This window comes from Loxodonta africana, chromosome 11 (genome assembly GCF_030014295.1).
Source record: "Loxodonta africana isolate mLoxAfr1 chromosome 11, mLoxAfr1.hap2, whole genome shotgun sequence".
NCBI classification, from domain to species: Eukaryota; Metazoa; Chordata; class Mammalia; order Proboscidea; family Elephantidae; genus Loxodonta; species Loxodonta africana.
Window position 1 is genome coordinate 93,504,038 of NC_087352.1, and position 22,043 is coordinate 93,526,080.

Genomic DNA, 22,043 nt, shown 5'->3' on the forward strand with positions numbered 1-22,043 from the left:
AGTCCCCATCGACTGCTCCTCTGACCTTTCCAGTTGACACAGTAATTGCAGCTGCCTGGCTTCTGGTGGTGAAGCACCACCACATGGTCTTTTTTACCTCAGAACCCCTCCATCCCCTGGGTATTAATAAACCCAGCTCTGTGACAGCTTCTCTTGCTACCAGCCCTGGCCTCAGAGGACAACCATCACTGCCCTTCTCAGTGGTGCTAGTGCCCCTCTTACCAGCTCCTTGATCAAGCACCCTCAAACTTCATCCCAGGTATACTGCTTTGTCTATTGGTGCTACATGCAAGTTCATTTTTTGCAGTTCCTTCAGTGCATAACCCTTTCCTTCTTTATCAAGCCCAGCATATTCCCATCTGGGTTTCACTGGGTTTTAACACTAGTTATTATCCTGGCACCCAGGAAAGGAGGTGGGGACAGCTTTTGGGGGATAGGGCTATGCAACATCTTCCAGCATGGGGAAGCTAGCTCCTAGCAGAGAGGGGTGTACGTGTCTGCAAGCTCTGAGGGTTAAGGTCTACAGAGCCACACTCTTCAGGAGCATAGATACAGACATCCCTATCCTGTGTTTCAGGGTCTTATCCCAGGCTGAGCATTTAAACTTCTTGGGAGCTCTGTCTAATTATCAAGTGAGTCTGCTCCTCAGCTGAGTAGGCCCTCTCACTACAGAAGATAAGAGCCTCTTTGTAAGCTACCAAAGAGGCCGTCTGGCTCTCATACTTACCTCTAATTGTTTGCTAAAGGTCCTTGGTTTCTCATTATCCTTCTTTGTGGCCTCAATACAACTTAGCAATAACCAGCCAGCTGTGTTGTCCTTATAGCTATTACTCCCTCATGTATTTCAAGTTCCTAAATCCTTGCCCTTGGATGGGGATTCCCCTTCACCAGGATGTTTTTCCAGGTCACCAACAAAGAAATCTTCAGCAATAGACTACCCCTTGTGCTAGGGTCTACCTGTACCATCTACCACTCAGGATGGCATCATTGCTTTCTAGGCAGTGAGTAAGCCAGTCCTCAGGCTCCTGTTTGCTTGGGCCAGCCCTGGCACTGCCTGTGCCCATCTGAATCCTCCAAGAAGCAGACACCAAGATGAGATCAGATGAGCATGGCATTTATTGGGGATTTGCCAAAATAGGCAGGAGAGGCTTGGCCTGGCACCCATGAGAGGAAGTGCGGGCATAGAGAATGGGGTAGAAAGAGAATCAAACTACAGAGTAGTTCTAGGAATGGTTCCTTAAGGCTGAAGCAGAGTCCTTGAGGCAAAGCTGCAAGTTAGAGAAGTCTCCCAACCAGGAGGAGTCATCCTGCATAGGTCCCCTACAGCTCAGTCACTGGCTGAGAGCAGAGGGGGGCATGAGTCTTGGCACTAACATGGTGGGGGGTGCAGAGATGTGGCATCCAACTCTGCTCCCCATACAGAGCTTAGTGGCACCTTCCATGGCCACCACAATGACTTTAAATAGTTCCTGATTAATAGCTAACATTCATGGAGCATTTATTATATGCCAGGTGCTGTGCTAAGAGAATTTGAGTGCTTTTCATTAAATCTTCACAAAAACTGTAATAATTATACCTATTTTTCAAAATTGAAACTGAAGCTTTGAGAGGTTAAGTAATTTGCCAAAAGTCTAAAGGAGTTGTTCCTTCTAACAAGAATCCTGATCCTGTACAACCTCTCACTAAAGCAATTTTGTATATATTGACAAACACATATTCTTGCCAAATAAAAGACAAATATGGACTTAGTAAGACTTTATTCAAAAGAATAATTGTAAGGGGGAAGGGGCTATTGCAATGGGGAGCATGCCCTGACCATAAAATCAGCAAGCATCTCAAGAGTTAGACAAACAGGGTTTTTCTTTTATACAGATGAGAGTAAGCAGTGCTAGAAAGAACCAGACGTGGGGAATTGGGATGAAAGGGTGGTGTGATCCATAATAAATCAGAGAAAGTTTTATGCTGAGGTCAGCCTGTTCTCCAGGACAGACCCATAATGTGGGGTTGTATGTTGGCTCAAGGATGGAGGAGGGGGTCAGAGTTCAAGGACTTGGGAGAGGGAGAGAAGTTTATATTCTGAAATGCACTCTATTTCAGAAGACTCACCAAATGCTTGGAATATAATAGTAAACCATGACACATGGGCGCCACCTCACAGAGTTTAAATCTAATGGAGAAAATAGATGTGCAGATATGCAATTATAACATGGCTGCTGAACTGCATAGAAAGGACCCTAAGATGTCATGCAAGGCCTCCTGAAGAATGTGATCTTTAAACTGTGACAGAGTTTGGGTACGATTTAGCCAAGAGACAAAGGGTAGGTAAAAGGGAGAACCAAGGAGAGGAAACACTATATGCAAATGCCTATGGGCCAAAGAAAGCATGGTGCCTTCAAGACACTGTGGGAAAAAATAGATTAGAGCATGTGTCAACAGACTCAACAAGCTGTTAGTGATTTTAAACTTTGTCCTACATGGATTTGCATAGGAGAGTGAGGAACAGAAAAGGAGAGATGTTATATTCTCAAGAAAAAAATGTGTTAATGGCATAAAAATTGCCATGTGGAAAAGAAATAAACATATTCTTTAAAAAAAAATCGCTCAATTGAAGTGCATGCATTTAATAGTGTTAAAAAAAACACAACCTTCCTATTTGATTAATGCAACAGATTAATACAATAGTGTTAATCAGCAACTTTGATTAATGCTCTCCTCCTATTGGCTTCATATACTGTCCCATCCTAACATCTCTGAGCTATCACATAGGCTGTTTCACTCCTAAGCTCAGTATAATGGTTTCCTATTGATTCTCTCATAAAAATCAGGCTTTGTTTCCTGGCCTTCCTGATTCTTCAGAAGCTCAGTATAATGGTTTCCTACTGATTCTCTCATAAAAATGAGGCTTTGTTTCCTGACCTTCCTGATCCTTCAGAAGATAAGGAACTTGTAGTTATAGCAGCAAGAAGAGGCCAGTCATTCCTTTGTATAAACCTGGTCAAATCTGTCAAAACAACTATTTCAGTGCACCAGAAATCGACCAAGAACAGAAAGCAAATTGAGAAATGTTTATCCTTGAAAAACTGTTAGGCCTCAGGTAAGAACAATGGCAGTCTGTGACCTTGCTTGGGACAGTTTCCCCACCCCAGGTCCTTCTGGTGAGAAGGGTAGTTTCACAGATGTGGCTGGCCAGGAGCGGTGGAATCCACTGAGGCTGAGAGCAAAATCCTGTGGTTTTTAAGGGTAAAAGTCACAGACCCAGTTTGGGAGGAAAAAAAGAGGGAAAACCTGCAGCTTTGTCAGCTCAAGGCTGTGGTCCCAGTTAAAACAAGCATGGACCAGACAGGAGGTTAACAGGGAGGTCCTGGAAATAGAACACCTTGGAAGGACTCAGATAAATTCTCCAAACATCTCAGGCTTAGAGTAAAACTCCACATGTATGGGGAGACCTGACAGAGCCTGGAGAAAAGTGAAGGCCAAGGACGTCTTTTTAGAACTGGCTACAATTTTGAATGCACTCTCCAACTCACAAAAAGAAGAATCCTCAAAATATTAGAGCTAGGCACACAACTTTGCAAATCATGTATCTGAAAAAGAATTTGTATCCAGAACATGTAAAGAACTCTTAAAACTCAGTAATTAGAAGATAACCCAATAAAAAAAAATGGAGAAAAGATTTGAGTAGATAAACTTCACCAAAGAATATAGGCAAAAGGAAAATAAGTACATGGAAAGATGTTCATCAGTTGTAATTAAGGAAATACAAATTAAAACAACCATGAGATACCCCTTTACACCCATTTGGATGGCTGTAATAAAAAAGGCAGACAATAATAAGTGTTGAGGATGTTGAGAAATTGGAATCTTCATACACTGCTTGTGGAAATTAGGATAATTTGGCACTTTGGAAAACAGTTTAGCAGTTTCTTAAAAAATTAAATAAAACAACATGTAACACAACAATTCCACTTACAGGTAGCTGCACAAAAGAGTTGAAAGCATACGTCTTCTCAAAGGCTACTATGTAAATATTCACAGTAACTATTCATGATAGCCCTAAGAAAAAATCCCAATATTCATCAACTGGTGAATGTTCTTGTTGTTGTTAGGTGCTATCTAGTCACTTCCAACTCATAGCAACTGTATGCACAACAGAATGAAACACTGCCCCGTCCTATGCCATCTTCACAACTCTCGCTATGCTTGAGCCCATTGTACCAGCCACTGTGTCAATCCATCTCATTGATGGTCTTCTTCTTTTTCAATGATCCTCTACTTTACCGAGAATTATGTCCTTCTCCAGGGACTGAGCCATCCTGACAACATGTCCAAAATATGTAAGACGCAGTCTCGCTATCTTTCCAAGGAGCACTTTGGTTGTACTTCTTCCAAGACAGATTTGTTCATTCTCACCAACATCACAATTCAAAGGCGTCAATTCTTTGGACTTCCTTATTCACTGTCCAGCTTTCGCACACATATGGGACGATTGAAAACACCACAGCTTGGGTCAGGTACAACTTAGTCTTCAAGGTGACATCTTTGCTTTGTAACAGTTTAAAGGGATCTCTTGCAGTTGGTTTGCCCAATGCAATGCCTCTTTTGATTTCTTGACTGCTGCTTCCGTGGGTTTTGATTGCGGATCCAAGTAAAATGAAATCCTTGACAATTTCAATCTTTTCTGTTTATCATGATGTTTCTTATTGCTCCAGTTGTGAGGATTTTTGTTTTCTTTATACAGAGGTGTAATCCATACTGAAAGCTGTGGTCTTTGATCATCATCAGTAAGTGCTTCAAGCCCTCTTCACTTTCAGCAAGCGAGGTTGTGTCATCTGCATAATGCAGGTTTTTAATGAGTCCTCCTCCAATCCTGATGCCCTGTTCTTCTTCATATAGTCCAGCTTCTTGGATTATTTGCTCAGCCTACAGACTGAAGCATACTTTTACTGACTTTAAACAATGCAGTATCACCTTGTTCTATTTGAACAGCTGCCTCTTGATCTACGCACAGATTCTTCATGAGCACTATTAAGTATTCCAAAATTCCCATTCTCCACAGTGTTATCCATAATTTGTGATGATCCACACAGTCGAATGCCTTAGCATAGTCAGTAAAATACAGGTAAACATCTTTCTGGTATTCTCTGCATTTAGCCAGGATCTATCCGACATCAGCAATGGTATCCCTGGTTCCATGTCCTCTTCTAAATCTGGTTTGAATTTCTGTCAGTTCCCTGTCAATATACTACTGCAGCAGCTTTTGAATGATCTTCAGCAAAATTTTACTTGTATTTGATATTCATGATATTGTTCGATAATCTCCACATTTGGTTGGATTACCTTTCTTGGGAATAGGCATAAATATGGATCCTTCCAATCAGTTGGCCAGTTAGCTGTCTTCCAAATTTCTTGGCATAGACAAGTGAGCACTTCTAGTGCTGCATCCATTTGTTGAAATGTGTAAATTGGTAGTCCGTCAGTTCCTGGAGACTTGTTTTTCACCAACACCTTCAGTGCAGCTTGGACTTTTTCCATCAATTTGTGATCATATGTTACCTCCTGAAATGGTTGAACATCGACAAATTCTTTTTGGTATAGTGACTCTGTATTCCTTCCATCTTCTTTTGATGCTTCCAATGTGATTTAATATTTTCCCTGTAGAATCCTTCAGCATTGCAACTTGAATTTTTTCTTCAGTTCTTTCAGCTTGAGAAATGCTGAGCGTGTTCTTCCCTTTTGCTTTCTATCTCTAGGTCTTTGCGCATGTCATCATAATACTTTACTTTGTCTTCTCTAGCTGCCCTTTGAAATCTTCTGTTTAGCTATTTTACTTCCTCATATTTTCCTTTTGCTTTAGCACCTCAACATTCAAAAGCAAGTTTCAGAGTCTCTTCTGACATCCCTTTAGGTCTTTTCTTTCTCGTCTGTCTTTTTAATGACCTCTTCCTTTCTTCATGTATGATGCCCTTGATGTCATTCCACAACTCATCTGGTTTTTGGTCATTAGTGTTCAACGCATCAAATCTGTTCTTTCGATGGTCTCTAAATTCAGGTGGGATATACTCAAGGTTGTACTTTGGCTCCCATGGACTTGTTCTAATTTTCTTCGGTTTCATCTTGAACCTACATATGAGTAATTGATGGTCTGATCCACAGTCAGCCCCTGGCCTTGTTCTTACTGATGATATTGAGCTTTTCTCCCACGCATCTGTCAGTTTGCCGTACTGTAGGGGTTCGTGTGTTGCTGATGCTGGAAGCTATGCCACTGGTATTTAAATATTAGCATGGTGGACAGGTTTCAGCTGAGCTTCCAGACTAAGACAGACTAGGAAGAAGGACCCAGCAGTCTACTTCTAAAAAGAATTAGCCTGTGAAAACCTTATGAATAGCAGCAGAACATTGTCTGATATAGTACCAGAAGATGAGCCCCTCACGTTGCAAGGCACTCAAAATACAACTGGGGAAGAGCTTCCTCCTCAAAGTAGAAGTGACCTTAATGATGTGGATGGACTCAAGCTTTTGGGACTTTCATTTGCTGATGAGGCATAACTCAAAATGAGAAGAAATAGCTGCAAACATCCATTGATAATCAGAACCTGCAATGTATTAATCTAAAAACGTTGGAAATCATCAAAAATGAAATGGAAAGCATAAAGATTGATATTCTAGGCATTAGTAGCTGAAATGAACTGTACTGATCATTTTGAATATGACAGTCATATGGTCTACTATGCTAGAAATGACAACTTGAAGAGGAATGCATTGCATTCATTGTCAAAAGAACATTTCAAGATCTATCCTGAAGTACAGCACTGTCAGTGATAAAACCCATATGTCTACAAGGAAGACCAGTTAATACAACTCTTATTCAAATTTACACACCAACCACTAAGGCCAAGATGAAATTGAAGATTTTTACCAACTTCTGCAGTATGAAATTGATCAACTCTGCAATCAGGATGGGCTGATAATTACTGGTGATTGAAATGTGAAAGTTGGATACAAAAAAGGAGGATCGGTGGTTGGAAAGTATGGCCTTGGTGATAGAAACAATGCTGGAGATCGCATGATTGAATTTTGCAAGGCCAATGACTTCTTCACTGCAAATACATTTTTTCACCAGCTGGAGAACAGTTAAACAAAACATGGTACGTGTATACAGTAGAATCCACCACACGTCTTTGAGTTTGTTGTGCTGTTGCAGCTTTCGTGCTGTTTCAAATACCAGCAGGGTCACCCATGGTAGACAGGTTTCAGTGGAGCATCCAGACTAAGAGAGACTGGGAAGAACAGCCTGGTGATCTACTTCTAAAAATTATCCAGTAAAAACCCTAGTAGATCACAACAGACTATTGTCTGATTTCCTCTTGGAAGAGGAGCCCCACTAGGTAAAGACACTATACAATGGTCACAACAAGGACTCAAAGATGCCAATAATTGTGGGTATGGTAAAGGGCTAGGCAACTATTCTTTGTATTGTACATGAGGTCTCCATGAGTCAGAGTTGACAGCAACTAACAACTACATACAGTGGAATACTCCTCAGAAATATAAAAAAATGAACTAGTGATATATGCTATATCAAGGATAAGCTTAAAAAATATTATGCCAAGTGAAAGAAGTCAATTGCAAAAGAACACATATTATATGTTTCCATTTATGTGAAATTTCCAGAAAAGGTAAAACTATAGACACAAAAAACAGATCAGTGTTTGCCTGGGGTAGGGGTAGGTGGGTAGGATCAAGGATTCACTATAAACAAGCGTGAGAGAATATTTTGGAGTGATAGAGGAGTTATAAAACTGGACTGTGGTGAGAGTTACACACTGTATAAATTTACTAAAACTTATCAAACTGTATATTTGAAATAGGTGAATTTTATATTATGACAATTATACCTCAATAAAGCTGTTAAAATTTCTCCAAAATCTTACTCCATTGCACTCATCCAAACACATTTTCTAACACTGCACACACTCACTGCACTTCAGAAACTAAAACACTCAATGCCCAACGTCCATGCTGTTTCCTTACTGTTGGTCCTTCTCCTCTCTAGCACCAGCAGTCCCGCTCATTTGAGGCAGCACTGCCCAGCCAGGGCACAGCTGTGTACCGCTGAGCTGAGCACGGGCTGTAGTTGGCTTTGACAACTGCCACCCTTGACTGCAAGAAGCCTTCAGTCTGCCCGAGTGAGCTTAACAAATATCATCATTTTGTATTCTTCCCCCTTCATGAAAAACTTTAGGAAACACAACCCAGCTACCATTTCTTCACTAAATCTTCCCTGACTATTTTAGTTCATAGTGATGTACAGTTTAATGATTAGTTGTTCTCTAATCATTTAATTCAATATTCTTTCAATAAATTTTAGTAGCACAGTGGTTAAGAGCTCAGGCTGCTAACCAAATGTTGGCAATTTGAATTCACCAGCCGCTCCTTGGAAACCCTATGGGGCAGTTCTACTGTGTCCTATAGGGTTGCTATGAGCTGGAATGGGCTCAAACACAACAGGTCTGGTTTTCGAGTTTTTTATTCTGTTGTATGAGTCGAAATTGATTTGATGGCAACTAACAACAATTCTATAATACAGATGACTGCCATGAGTCAGAACTGATGGCAGCAACGAAAAACAACAACAAGTGTGCTAAATACTGTTAAGGTGGTAGCAAAAGAGCATTGAGCAAGATAAAATCCTTACCTCAATGGAACCTATATTCTAGCAATTATGTATGTTACCGTATGTGTGTAACTAAATCTATGTGAGCCATGTTGCTTTTGTTATAATATAATTCATTCTTTGAGGGTAGGGAGTCTCTTAAGTCTCTTTTTACAATCCCTAACACCATCCCTAAGGTAGTGTTTATGTATTGAGGAAATATTAGTGTGTGGCTTATTAAGATATATATATATGTGTGTGTATGTATGTGTATATATACACACATATATATTACTCTACTCTGTCCTATAGGGTCGCTATGAGTCAGAATCGACTCGACGGTACTGGTTCTAGGTACATGTACACACATGTATGTATATATATATAAATATATATATATGTATATGTATATTTATACATGTATGTATATGAGTCAGCATTGACTCGATGGCACTGGGGTGGGTTTATATATACACACACCAAATACTGAGACTTAACTATATACCATGTACTGGTGTACTTTACTTATATGATACAATTTAGTTCTTGTAATAATTTGAGACTTGTATTCTTATTTCTATTTTACAGATTAAATAACTGAAGCTGAAAAAAAATGAAGCAACTTTCCTCAAATCATATAGGTAGTAAATAGTGGAAACATGACTCAATTTCAAGCCTATGACTCAATTTCAAGCCTATCTGATTCCAAAATCTTGTTCTTAACAGTTATACTCATTCAAAGGCACATTTCTAATTATCTTTGGGCAGTTATATAAATGCCTTTAATTAAAGCCATCAATATACTAGACTATGTTTCAGTTTGGCAAATTTAAGCATCTACCAGTTAAATATAAATGCTGGAATTAACTGCTTGGAAACAGCTCTACAAGTCCCTTGTAGTGCACATCTTATGAGCAGAGGCTCTGATGGCCTTAGTTCTGGACTATCTTTTCAAGAATTTTGTATAGCAATAGTGTTCCTCCCTGGAGCAGATGGCAGGTTTTGCTTACTGCTCAGGAAAAAGGAGACAGTGTCTCTCTCTGGGGCAAATATCTGTCAGTTTGTTTATGGGTAATTATAAAATGTTGGGTTTCCTAAGATAAGGGTTCCCCAGCTGTTTTAGGCTGGGTTCTCTAGAGAAGCAAAACCAGTAAAGCATGTAATTATCTACATAAAAGATTTATATGAAGGAAATGGCTCACGTGATTGAAGACACTGGAACATCCCAAATCCATAGGTCAGGCTGGAGGCTTCTCCTGATTCACGTAGCAACAGGGACTGTTGAACCCAAGAATGGCAGGTCAGAGAGCAGGGCTCTTGCTCACAGGTTGTGAAGACCAATGAAACCCAAGATGGGCAGGCAACACTTCAGGTAAGCTGCTAACTCAAATCCTAAGAACCGGAGGTCAGACGAACAGGAGCCAGTGGCGGGATCCAGAGCAAGCAAAAGCCCTCACATCTTGCCAGGGAGTCCACTTATATTCGATGCAGGCCACACCCCCAGGAAAATGCCCTCTGAACTGATTGGCTACTCACAGCAGATCCCATCATGGAGGTGATCACATTATATCAAATCTCATCATGGAAGTGATCACATCATCATAGGACTGCCAAATGACATCATAACTGCCAAGCCACTGAGAATCATGGCCCAGCCAAGTTCACACACAACCTTAATAATCACATCAGCTGACATTAAGCCATGTGTGCACAGCATCTACTTGACCTACCTCTACCTTGCCTCCACGGAACCTAGGCTGCAGAGGGAAACAATGGAAACACCAAGCTTACGTTTGTTGTGCCATGAGTAATAAAGGTCTTTGTCTCTAATCTAAGAGTCTCATGCCTTCTGCCAATATCCAGGAAATACTGTGGCAGGCTAACTTGTTAGGTTGCAAGGAGGGTAAAATCTCACATCCTTCACAGTTTCTGACATTAACATGTTTTCTTTATTCATGATTCTTATTAACCTTTAGGTATTGTGTCTTCAATTTACCTGCTTCATATGATCAGTCTCAGCCAAAACTTTGAAATAGTTGAAATTTGAACCATCCACTTTGGTCGCTTTTCTTTCTTCTTCTCTATTGTTTTCCTCTTCCTTTCAGATTCTTATTGTTTGTTTTTTCACCTCTCCCTGCATTTTAGCTGAAGAGGAGGCATCGGTTATTTACACCTTAGGGTAAAATGAATGTGTTTTCTCTCTCAGGGACATTTGCATTTTAAGTCTTAATTTTATATAGGAAGAAATACTTTGTCTCTAGGATCAGGAACTTAGGTAGTTTTAATAATGGTGCTGGGAGAGGTTTATTTGCGTAAAATAAGTGAGAATGGGGATTCTTTCTGTGCACTTCTGAAATTAAAACACTCAGTGATTTTCAGTACTGCCTATATTTAAGGAAGATTCTGAATTTACTCCAAGTTTCAATCTACAGTTATTTATTTGAAAATATGTTAAAAGTTGCATTAGTTAGGGTAAGTAATGCTACCTGCTATAATACAAACTTCTGGAACTCGATAGCTTATTTAAGTCTATTTCTTATTCATGTCAAGTCCAATGTGTGCTTGGCAGGTATTCTGCCACATGGTCATTCCAGGACCCAGGTTCAGAGTTGCTTCCATTCAGCTGCAGGATGAGACAGGGAAGACACACCCTTTTCTTAACAACTTCTACTTGAAATTGACACACATCCATTCTACTCATGTTCTAATGGCTAAAACACATTCACATGGCCCCCATCTAAATGGAAGGAGGTCTAGCAAATACGTATAGCTTTGCCACGTGCCCAGAAGCAAAGGGAACTGGTTTTATTGAACATGTAACAATCTCTGCCTCAGAATCTGTACCCTGTTGTTCCAGAATAGCTCAGTAACCTTGGATATTTTTGAAAAATGCTTATGAATAATTCACTTTGACACAGTGGAGAAATGCCATATGCTGGCTATATTTGGGCTGTCTTCAAATTTACATACGGGTGACTTGCCTTTTTCTGTAGTAAAAATAATAACAACTTACATTTTTCACATTCTAGTAAATAAAAATTGCATTCTACAAGCAATTGCTGTAGTAGGATGCCATATTTGAAAAATGGGTGTGGTTATTCCTTTGGAAATGGAAACAATTTTCCCTGTATGTTTTCTATTTTCTGTAAATTTCTGAAACTTTTTCCAATGTTGTTGTTGCATGCTATCAAGTCAATTCTAACTCATAGCCGCCCATTAAGAACTGCCCCATAAGGTTTTCTAGGGTGAATACCTGGTGGCACAGTGGCTACAGCACTCTGCTGTTAACCAAAAAGTCTGTGGTTTGAACCCACCAGCCTCTCCACGGAAGAAAGATGTGGCAGTCTGCTTCTGTAAATATTTACATCCTTGGAAACCCTATGTGGGCAGTTCTACTTTATCCTATAGGGTCACTATGGGTCCAAATCAATTCAATGGCAGTGTGTGAATCTTTACAAGAGCAGTTTGCCAGGTCTTTTTTCCCATGGGTGAGTTTGCATGAGATTTTTGGTTAGCAGTCAAATAACTATACATCAAATAATTTTACAATCAGAAAAGTAAGAATATTTCTATTTAAAATAACACAGGCCAAAGTATATACAGTGCAGCTGATAGTATAGGGTACTTTCACATTCTTTATTCTGGTAGTCTTATGGGTGAAGTAGGTAGGGTTAGCATCACCGTGCTCATTTTGTAGATGAGGGGACTAAGCCTCAGGGGGACAAGCGACTTCTCCAGGACACATAGCCAGAAGTTGCAGATCTAGGACTTGAACTCAGATCATATGCTTTCAAATTCCATGTTTTTCCCACAATACCAAGTTGGTTTCAGGAGCCCAGAGGTGAAATATCATTCTATTGAGGTTTAGGTTCCTAGTAATCAAAGGTAAACTCACGTAGACACTTGTCTAGGGACTCTTCTATAGCTTCAACCAGAAGGAAAGACACAGAGCTCTCACTAGGACTCTTCTAGCACAGTGGCATGGAATAGGGAAAGGGCAGTGCTGAGTGCTTCAGGGGTTTTTAGTGGAGGGCTTTTTGACAGGGAATTGCACAGTGTACAATCACCTTCATCCGCTTGGACAGGACTGCCTTCTGGGCCCAGGGTGGCTCCCATTTTATAACAAGGATTCAAAAAGTTGCTAGGCCATCTTGTCTGTGCCACATCTGATCCAGATGGATCTCTAAACTCCAATTTTAGTTCCTATTTTGTTGTCACCTCTCAGGGTAAAAAAGAACAGCCTGTAATATTGCTGTGGAAATGTTTCTGGAGCAAACCCTGCACAGTGACTGCACAGGAGAGGCAAGACCACCACCACTGAGCCAGTAATTGTCGCAGCTACCAGAGTCCCCACCTGCTGGGTGTGGGCAGTGGTCTATTTCAGGGGCATCTGGTGGGAACCATAGAGCATAACTGACGAACAGAATACCAAAGGTGTGCTACAAGGCTAGGAGTCTCATTAAGAAAGCTGGCATACATGCTGAAGGGCAGAGAGAAACCCTTCCTAAGAATCAGTGTTTGGAGTGGGCTGGTAACGAGTCATTATGTTGCCCAAATGGCAGGTCCGATTTGAAGCTACTGACAGGTAAGGTTAACACCAAATGAGCAAATCCAAAGACATTACAGCTTTTATTTCAGCTGCCTCAAGCTCCCGCCCCCTCCCACTCTCTCTCCCTTTGACCTTCCCCTATCATTGCTGCGTTTGATATTCTCCCTTAACTTTCTCCTAACAGAGCAAGTTTAAAAGAGCCATTATGGGGGAGGGGGGCGTTATTTTGGTCATCAGAGAGCTTTCCCTAATGCTTTAGCTGTGCTTCCTGAAAACCTGGGCATTATATGCAAAACAGGAAATTAGGGCTTCAGTGCTGTGGCTGAGCAGACAGTAGAAGGGGCACCTTCCCTGTGTCATAGCACATGGGGTTATTTCTCAGCAGCATCTGAGTGTCACAAAGAGCAAAGTGAATGAATATGTTATCATCAGATAAGATTAAAAAGAAAAAAAAAAAGTTACCATCGAGTTAATTCTGACTCATACAGAGCCCATGGGTGCCAGAGCAGAAGTGTGCTCCACAGGATTTTCTGTGGCTGTAATCTTTCAGAAGTAGATTGCCAAGTCTTTCTCCTGAGGTGCCTCTATGTGGTTTTGAACCACCAACCTTTCAGTTAGCAGCAGAGTGCTTTAACTCTTTGCCCTATTCAGGAACTCTTCAGATAAGCTAAGACACGGTATTTTGACCATATTTCTGAAACCTAACTTGGAAATTGTTGATGACGCTCTAACAAATTTGTTTCCAAGCTAATTAATTGTCACAAACTTAAAGGAGTCACAATGAAACTTACTCTCCAAAGAAGAAAAGAAGTAAAACATATACACACAAGCCAAAAGTATTTTACACCCAGTAACACTAGCCATTTGAAGTGCTATATAATTTGTTTCCTTAATTTGCAGGTCTGTCATCAAGTCAGAATGCAACGGCGAGAGGAGTGGTGATGAGCTCTGATTTCCAGAACAGAAATTGAAGGCAGATGCGAGACCAGCTGTAATGAAACAGAGCTAGTTTCCATGCATATTTATGCGAGACAGTTAAGTTTTATTATTACAAACCTCTGTTTACAGGGCAAAACAGATGAGACCTGAGTTTGAAAGCGAGAGAACACAAGTTAGAAAGAGGTAGGAGGGACCTTGCATATAAGGAAATGGTAATGAAACGTGCACTGAATCCTTACGTTGAAGGGGCATCAAGAAGATCGCAGATTCGTTAATCCAATTCTGCCTCCTGGCAGTTAGTTGGCATTTGCAATTAGAAGGCACCCAAGGTGAATAAAAGGTGCCACAGGTACAAAAGCCAAGAAAGGACAGCTCAGACACCTGTGTGGAGTCCTCATGAGATTAGAGGGCTGTGCACAATGATAGTGCACAATACCAGTCCTCAGACTTTCACCTTCTGGGGTTTCCCCATGACCACCCTCAAGAACCTCTCCAGGGAAGAGAGTGAGGGCAATGGGGAAAGTGCCCTGGACAGGAATCCAAAGACCGGGAGACTGGTTTCATAACTGAAGAGCTGTGTGGTTCTAGTTTATCCTGTCTAGGCCTCATCTCTTTAAACTGTGCAGTGGGTATAGCATAGTAACACCTCATAAATTGTTATTAAACCTGAGTTTCACCTAATATACATTATATGAAACTTTCTAATGCAAGGGAATATTCAGTAACGTTAAAAATGGAAAGAAATTCCAGACTCTTAGATTTTTCCCAGGAAAATATTGCATGCCCACATTTGTAGATCCAGCTGCCATTTGGATAGTGATTATCCTTTACAACTTGAGGATGACCTAGTTAGAAGGTCAGAGAAAATGAATTTTTAATACCAAAATTCTTAGACTGGCTCAGAGTGTTTAGCTGGTCTTCCTTGAGAGTCTGTTGTTAGTTGCCCTCAAGTATGCTCTGAGTCATGGAGACCTTATGCGTAACAGAATGACATGTTGCCTGGTCTTGTGCCATCTTTATGATTGCTGGTATGTTTGAGCCCATTGTCATGACTATTGTGTCAATCCATTTCATTGAGGGTTTATGTTGTTTTTGCTGACCCTTACTTTACCAAATATGATGTCCTTTCTAGTGAGTGGTTTTTCCTGTTGACATGCCCAAAGTAAGCAAGTTGAAGTCTCACCAGCCTTGCTTCTAAGGAGCATTCCTGTTGTATTTCTTCTAAGACTGATTGTTAGTTCTTTTCATAGCCCACAGTATATTCAATATTCTTCACTAACACCACAATTTGAAGGCATCAATTCTCTCTTCCTTTTTCACTATCCAACTTTCTCATGCATATGAGGCAAACTAATTTTATTTTTTCTACAGTCCTCACCTTGATATCACCATTAGAGGTTCATTCCTTTGTACTAGTCCATACAAAGACCGTTTACATACCAGGTTGAAAGCACTTAGTTCAGTGAGCATTCATTCACCTGCTACTACCTCCTATTATCCAGCTGAGATTGAGGCCCTGTATTGGGAGGGGTGGAGAAGAACTTTGTGGAACTCTCTGTGTAAGCAGAGTGTTCTGAAGAGAATTAAGGCAGCATGAAAATCTTGAGGATTTGCGGGCAAAGGAAGGTAGGGAACTTCAAGTCTTGGAGGGAGAGTAGAGAAGAGTTGTGAATTGGATTAAAAAATTAAATTTACCTATTTTCTAGGAGCCTTGATCTGTAGTAATTAATAAAAATAAGCCCACTTTTATTCTATTTTTCAAATAATCATTGTTTCTAATGGTGACTTAAGGTTTCCCGGCCGGCTTTGTTTCTTTCACCTTTAACTGACCTCACCAATTTTTAGGTGAAACTTCTGCTTTGCCAACTTTTGCATTCATTAGCACCCATTTGCCCTTGACTTATTCCTTCCTTACACCTTCACCTTTGTGATAGCTTTCTTTTCAAATTGCCACCTCTTCTGTTTGTTTCCTCAGAGATAGTTTACTGGTTGAATGTAACTGTGAATGTAACTATTTCCATATTAGTTGAGAACATCTTTAGTGCTTCAGAATATGTAAAGCTTTCTAGATCTCGGATCAAGAACTTCAACTTGTTTGCACTCTCTAGTCAGCTTCCTCATAATCCCCACTTTCTTTTTCTCCTCTGTTTGGGGTCAATTTGCTCTAAGTCTTGTGATCTCCCTAAAATACAATAGTTCTTTTATAAATCTGATCTTTAAGGCTTGTCTTTGCTTCAATCCAACTCACCTTAATGAGTTCTCTTTACAAACCTACTGTTCAACTCATGGATTGAATTACGTCCCCTAGAAAGATATGTTGAAGTCCTAATCTCTTACCAGTAAATGTGAATTTGCAAACAGGGTTTTTTTTCTTTTGTTTTCAGTTAAATTAATGAGTTCACACCAGAACAGGGTAGGTCCTAATCCTTATCCCTTCTGGGTAGTGTTTTATTAAATGGGAGAACACACAGGGAGAGCGACACACAGGGGGAAGGTGAAATATGAAGGTGTATCTACAAGCAGCAAAGGAACACCAAGGGTTGGTGGCAGCCTCTAGAAGCTTGGAGAGAGCCAAGGAACAGTTTCTCTCTCAAAACTCTCAGAAATAATCAACATAGCCGATACTCTATTCTCAGACTCCCAGCCTCCAGAACTGTGAGACAATATATTTTTATTCTTCAAAGACACTCAGTTGATGAGATTTTGTTATGGCGGCTGTAGGAAACTAAGACACAAGGCAGCAGGCAGTGCGAGTAGGGGTAACAATTCCCCTAAAGGCTCTTCTTGTTACCTTGGAATGGTGAATCAGGCCAGCCCTCTAGATTCAGCTATGAGTCATGTAACACTAAGCCATTCAATTAAAACAAAAAAATCCTGTTGCCATCGAGTCGATTCTGACTCATTGTGACCCTATATGACAGAGTAGAAATGCCTCATAGGGTTCCCAAGGAGTGGCTGGTGGTTTCAAACCGCTGACTTTTTGCTTAGTAGCCAAGCACTTAACCACTGCACGACTAACATGTATTCAGTGCTCACCATGTTCCTGACACTATTCTCAGTATTTCACATGCATTCAAGTCCAATGACAACCCTGTGAAGTAGATGTTATTATACTTATTACCCCCTTTTTGTAGATGAGAAAACTGAGGTTCAAAGGAATTATGTAACTTCCTCTAGGTCTGTGTGACACACACAGGTTATCTCAGAGGTGGTCTGAAGATCCTATGCAGCTACAAGACTACTAGGATGAGGATTCTACCCAGTAGCTTCAACCCTTCTTGGGTGCCACGTTCAGCTAGTCTAATCAAGCTGCACACACAAGACACAAAATGTTAGCAAATGAAAGCCTTTTCTTACTTACAGAAAACAGCTTACTTTTATTTATAGAAAACATCAACCATCATAACCATCCAGAAATCAAAGACCATAGTAACCATCCAGAATCCATGGCCCATTTATCTTTTCTCTTACAAAACACCATGTTTCTCTGAGTCAGGAGTTGTTGCACTGGATCCCACTTCTGTTGACACCAGTTTGTAGTATCAAACCAATTCGGGGAAATCTCAGCTTCCCATCCCTGGTCAGTCTACACCCCAGTTGCTTCATTCAGTTCTTTCTCTCACTTAGGGCTATGTCAGCCGGTGTTGGTCACAAGTTAGGGGGTTCACATGATTGACTCCCCCCTCTTCAGGGTAGTCACAATTTAGGCAGTTCATATGATTCCCCTCACTTTAGGCCAGCCACAAGCTACACAGTTTATATGATTCCCCTTAATTTAGACCAGCATCTACCCTCTCAGGGTACGAGTTGCAAGGTAAGGAGTCCCACATGACTTTCCCCACTTCGAACTGGCCTGCCCGCTACTACTCTAGGTAAGGTAATTTGTTGCAATGACTCACCAACTCCTGGAAAAGGGTGATCTTTAATTCAGCAGAGATAGAATACAAACGCAAAAAGGATATACATGAAGAGATGCACAGGTGAGGTTGGGAGGGATTCTCTCCACAGAGCTTCATGTCCCCAGAGATGCCATGTCCCCAGAGATGCACTGTCTTCCCACATGTATCACCATAAAGGAGCTTCAAGGAATTTTCAAGTCTAAGGCCTTTATTGGCTTATGCATAGTCAATAATCGGGGTCTCATTGCCTGTGTATAATCAATCAAATTAATGACAATGCATGATGGATTGTATCATGGTGCCCTCCCTTTCTGAAATGAATCCTAGGTGTGGTCTTTGGGGCTCCCACTACATTTGCACATAAAGGCACCTCAATTGCTGGCAAATTCTAAAGGTTATTTTAAGAACCATCCAGAGACAAATGCCAAACCAAGTTCTTTGTTCCACAAAGTCATGGAGCTAGGAGGTAAAAGAGTTGGGATATGAATTCTAACACTAGAATTTTTAAATATCACATTTTTATGTTAATACATTTAAGTTTTCTCCTATTGTTTCTTGTCCCAAAAGTACATCTCAGCTTGCATGTGATGTCGATCTCGTCTTCTGTACACATGTATTTTCTCCTACTTCATGAAAGCTTACTTTGACTTGCTACTAAAAGAGTACATGAATAAAGTGTTTTGCAAACCGCAAAAGATGGACAGAGGAAATATAAAGAAATGAAACTAAAGAGCTTTCTAAGACTGGAACAAAGCCTAATCCCCATGCTTAAATCTCCTCCAGTAGTGGCTTTGCATGCTATTTTAGGGATGAAACAGATCTCTATTGTTATAAAGCTCTCCCAAGAAATTCTAATTAGTTGCCAATTTAGAAACTTTTACTATAGCATTCTGGCTAGGGAGTAAAATGGTCTAATATCAAATTCCCCACTGGCAGAGAACTTGTTACCTTACCAAGCTGCATGTTGTATCCTTGGACTAGTTTGCAGCATAGAGTGTTCTTCATGACTCTGAATAGAAATTTTCCATATTTTAATTTATTGGTCCTTGTTCTACACTAGAAGCCATACAATGCAAGTTCAACCCCTATTTCATCAGAAAATTCTGAATTTATCATGTCTGGTCCCGTAAGTGTACCAAACTTGTATGAAGTGCCTAACAGCTTCTAAAACAGAAAAATGACTCAAGCTCTGGGAGCACAGGATTATTGTTTAGATATCACCTCTGGTATTGAGATAATTCAGCTTATTGTTCAGATGTCAAGTTTCAGATTAAACAGAAGTATACTACTACTACTGCTATTAGACAACGGTCATCTCCTCTTGTACCAGTAAAAATAATCAGCAATAGATAACAGCCATTGAGCTACGTGTTAGTCACCATGCAGTAGAATCTACTGATTTGCTCAGGCATAAACAGAATCATTCATCCTAGCTCTCTCATATACAATCATTGAATCCTGTGCATTGTCTTTCTGGGTTATTCCCCCACTTTGTCCACTTCTCTGCATCTTTCCTATCACCATCCTAATCCTGTCCACCACTTGCCTGGACAACTGCAGCGGTCTTCCATCAAGTTTCCCAACATCCATTCTTGTATTGTTCAATTAATTTGGCACATTGTATCCAGATTTATTAAACACATACACACACATACAGTCTTATCTTGTCCATACTCTACCTGCCATATTTAGTGACTTCCCATCATTCTTAGGATAAAGACCCAAGCCCTTAAGATTTACAGTAGCTTATATACCAGCCCCTGCCTAACTTTGCTTTCTAGATTTCAACTACATAGACATTTTTCAGTTCCTTGAAGGTTTAATCCTCAGGGTTTTGGCTTTAGTTTGTCCTTTGTCCACACACTCTTTGCTTAGGTGATAGAAAAGTCACTGGATCATCCTTCAAACCTCTGCTATACTTTCTCATGGCACAGTGTGTGTTGCCTTCGTAGTACCCACCAAAATGGAACTAACTGGGTATTGTTGTTATTGTTAAATGATTGCCTTTCCTACTAGACTATACATTCAATGAGGACTCTATTTGTCTTGTGTACTCTTTTATCCCCCTACACTTAAAATAATGACTATCAAATTACTTATCAAAAGACTAATTCTCATAGTATTTCTATAAGGACGATACTTACATTATCCTCCTTTTTTTGGATGAGGATACTGAGGCATAGGGAGAGCAAGTAAATTGTTCAGGTGCATTATCAGTAAATTATGTAGTTAGGCTTTAAAGCTAAGTCCATGACTTCAATTCGCATGTTATCAAAAACTGTACTAGAGCCAGGCTCTTACCCTGGGGTCCACAGGCCTTCAGGGGATCCTTGAAGTTCTTAAATTTATTTATAAATTATTTTGTATAGGTGAATTTTGATAAAATAGAGGATCCATAAATGTTATTAGATTCTTAAGATGTTCTGGTTCACAAATACATTTAAGAACCACTTTCATAATGAATTACCTTAACATGTTGTTTGTTTTTCAATCTGTGCATACAAGGCTCTCAGTAAGAAACACCATAAATGTGTAACTTATTAATAATGGTTTTGACTTTTTAAGAAGAGTAGTGTTAAAAATCTCTTGTTTAAAAATTAATCTTAAATGTGGCTTTAAGAGTGGGTAGATTTTCATCTGAAAATTTTTAGTAGCATTTGAAACTGGCTAATGCTAACCAGCTATCTAAATCACATAAAAAGAACTTCAGGAAGAGATTGCTGAAGGTTTTAAAAAATCAGATTTCCACTAAGCTTGTTATTTGTTAGAACTGACATTTTAAATACAGAGGTCGCTGAGAGATTTGTTTCCTCAGCAGTTTAAATGAATAAACATTTTAAGCAGTAGTAATGAGCAACTAATTGCTTTAGAATATCTGGACCCTACCTAGTCTTTTTGCCTAAACTCCAGCAAAACCATAGCTAGAAGGGCAATAGTTTGGTGATCAAAGTCTTTAGAACAAACTCAGGGTCAAATTCCCCCCAAAATCAGGAATTTGCCTGTGGGGAAATGGATTCCTAGCTCTCAGGAAACTAGAGCCAGAGATGCCTGAGAGCGGGCTCTAATTTCTCCTCCCAGTTGAGGGTGTGACTCTGTTGATGGTTAAATTAGATCAAAAGGTATTAGAGTCTTCTGTCTGTTAGCATTCCTTTGAAAGGAGATGATTGTATTGGGAGTGTTTGGTCTTTCAGAAAGGTAATGTAAGCCCCAGATATAAAAGTTTTGTTGTGTAACAAGAGTCTGGTAATGTTCTCAGCTCTGGTAGGACCTTACCTGTCCTGAGAATGTTCCCTGAAGTTGGTCCTATTAGGGCAAAGACATACTATGTCGTCTTCTGCACTATGGAGCATCCTCTTTTTAAAGTTCTGTATCCTTGGCTAAATAAACCTGGCATTTTTATAGAGATATGTGTGTTATCTCTTTCCTCTTACATGTAAGCCCCCTGAAACTCTGCAGATGCCAAAGTTCAATGGGACACCCTGTCCCTGTTTCCTTTCCATCTCTCCTGGATATCTTTCAACAAGTACATTCGTAAGTGGAGATAGAATTCAAAGTAACACCTGGTAAATTCCTAAGCTGTTTGTACTACCACATATCTTACCTGTGGTTTCCTGGAATTGCAGTGGGAGCAAGATGACTTTGAATAATAGTGTGTTTTTCTGAGTTCCATTTTGGAATCATATTTGTGCTCTAATCAAGAGAATTTGGCTATAATGCACCATATGTCCAGTAGAGAGGAACCCATTTACGACATAGGTTACCACTTGACATATCTCTCTGTGCTTCTAGGGGCTGAATTTCTGCAACTGAAGGTTTCCTTCTGGCGTGAATTACTGTCTATAACTATGTGTATTATAGTCTAAAATCTAGAATATTTAATGAATGAAGAATGCTATTAGGAAGTATGGGACCTTTGATGGCTTCCCCAAAAACTAATACTTTTTTTAAAAAAATATTTTATTTTTTGTTGTCTTTGTTGAGAATTTACACAGTAGAACATACA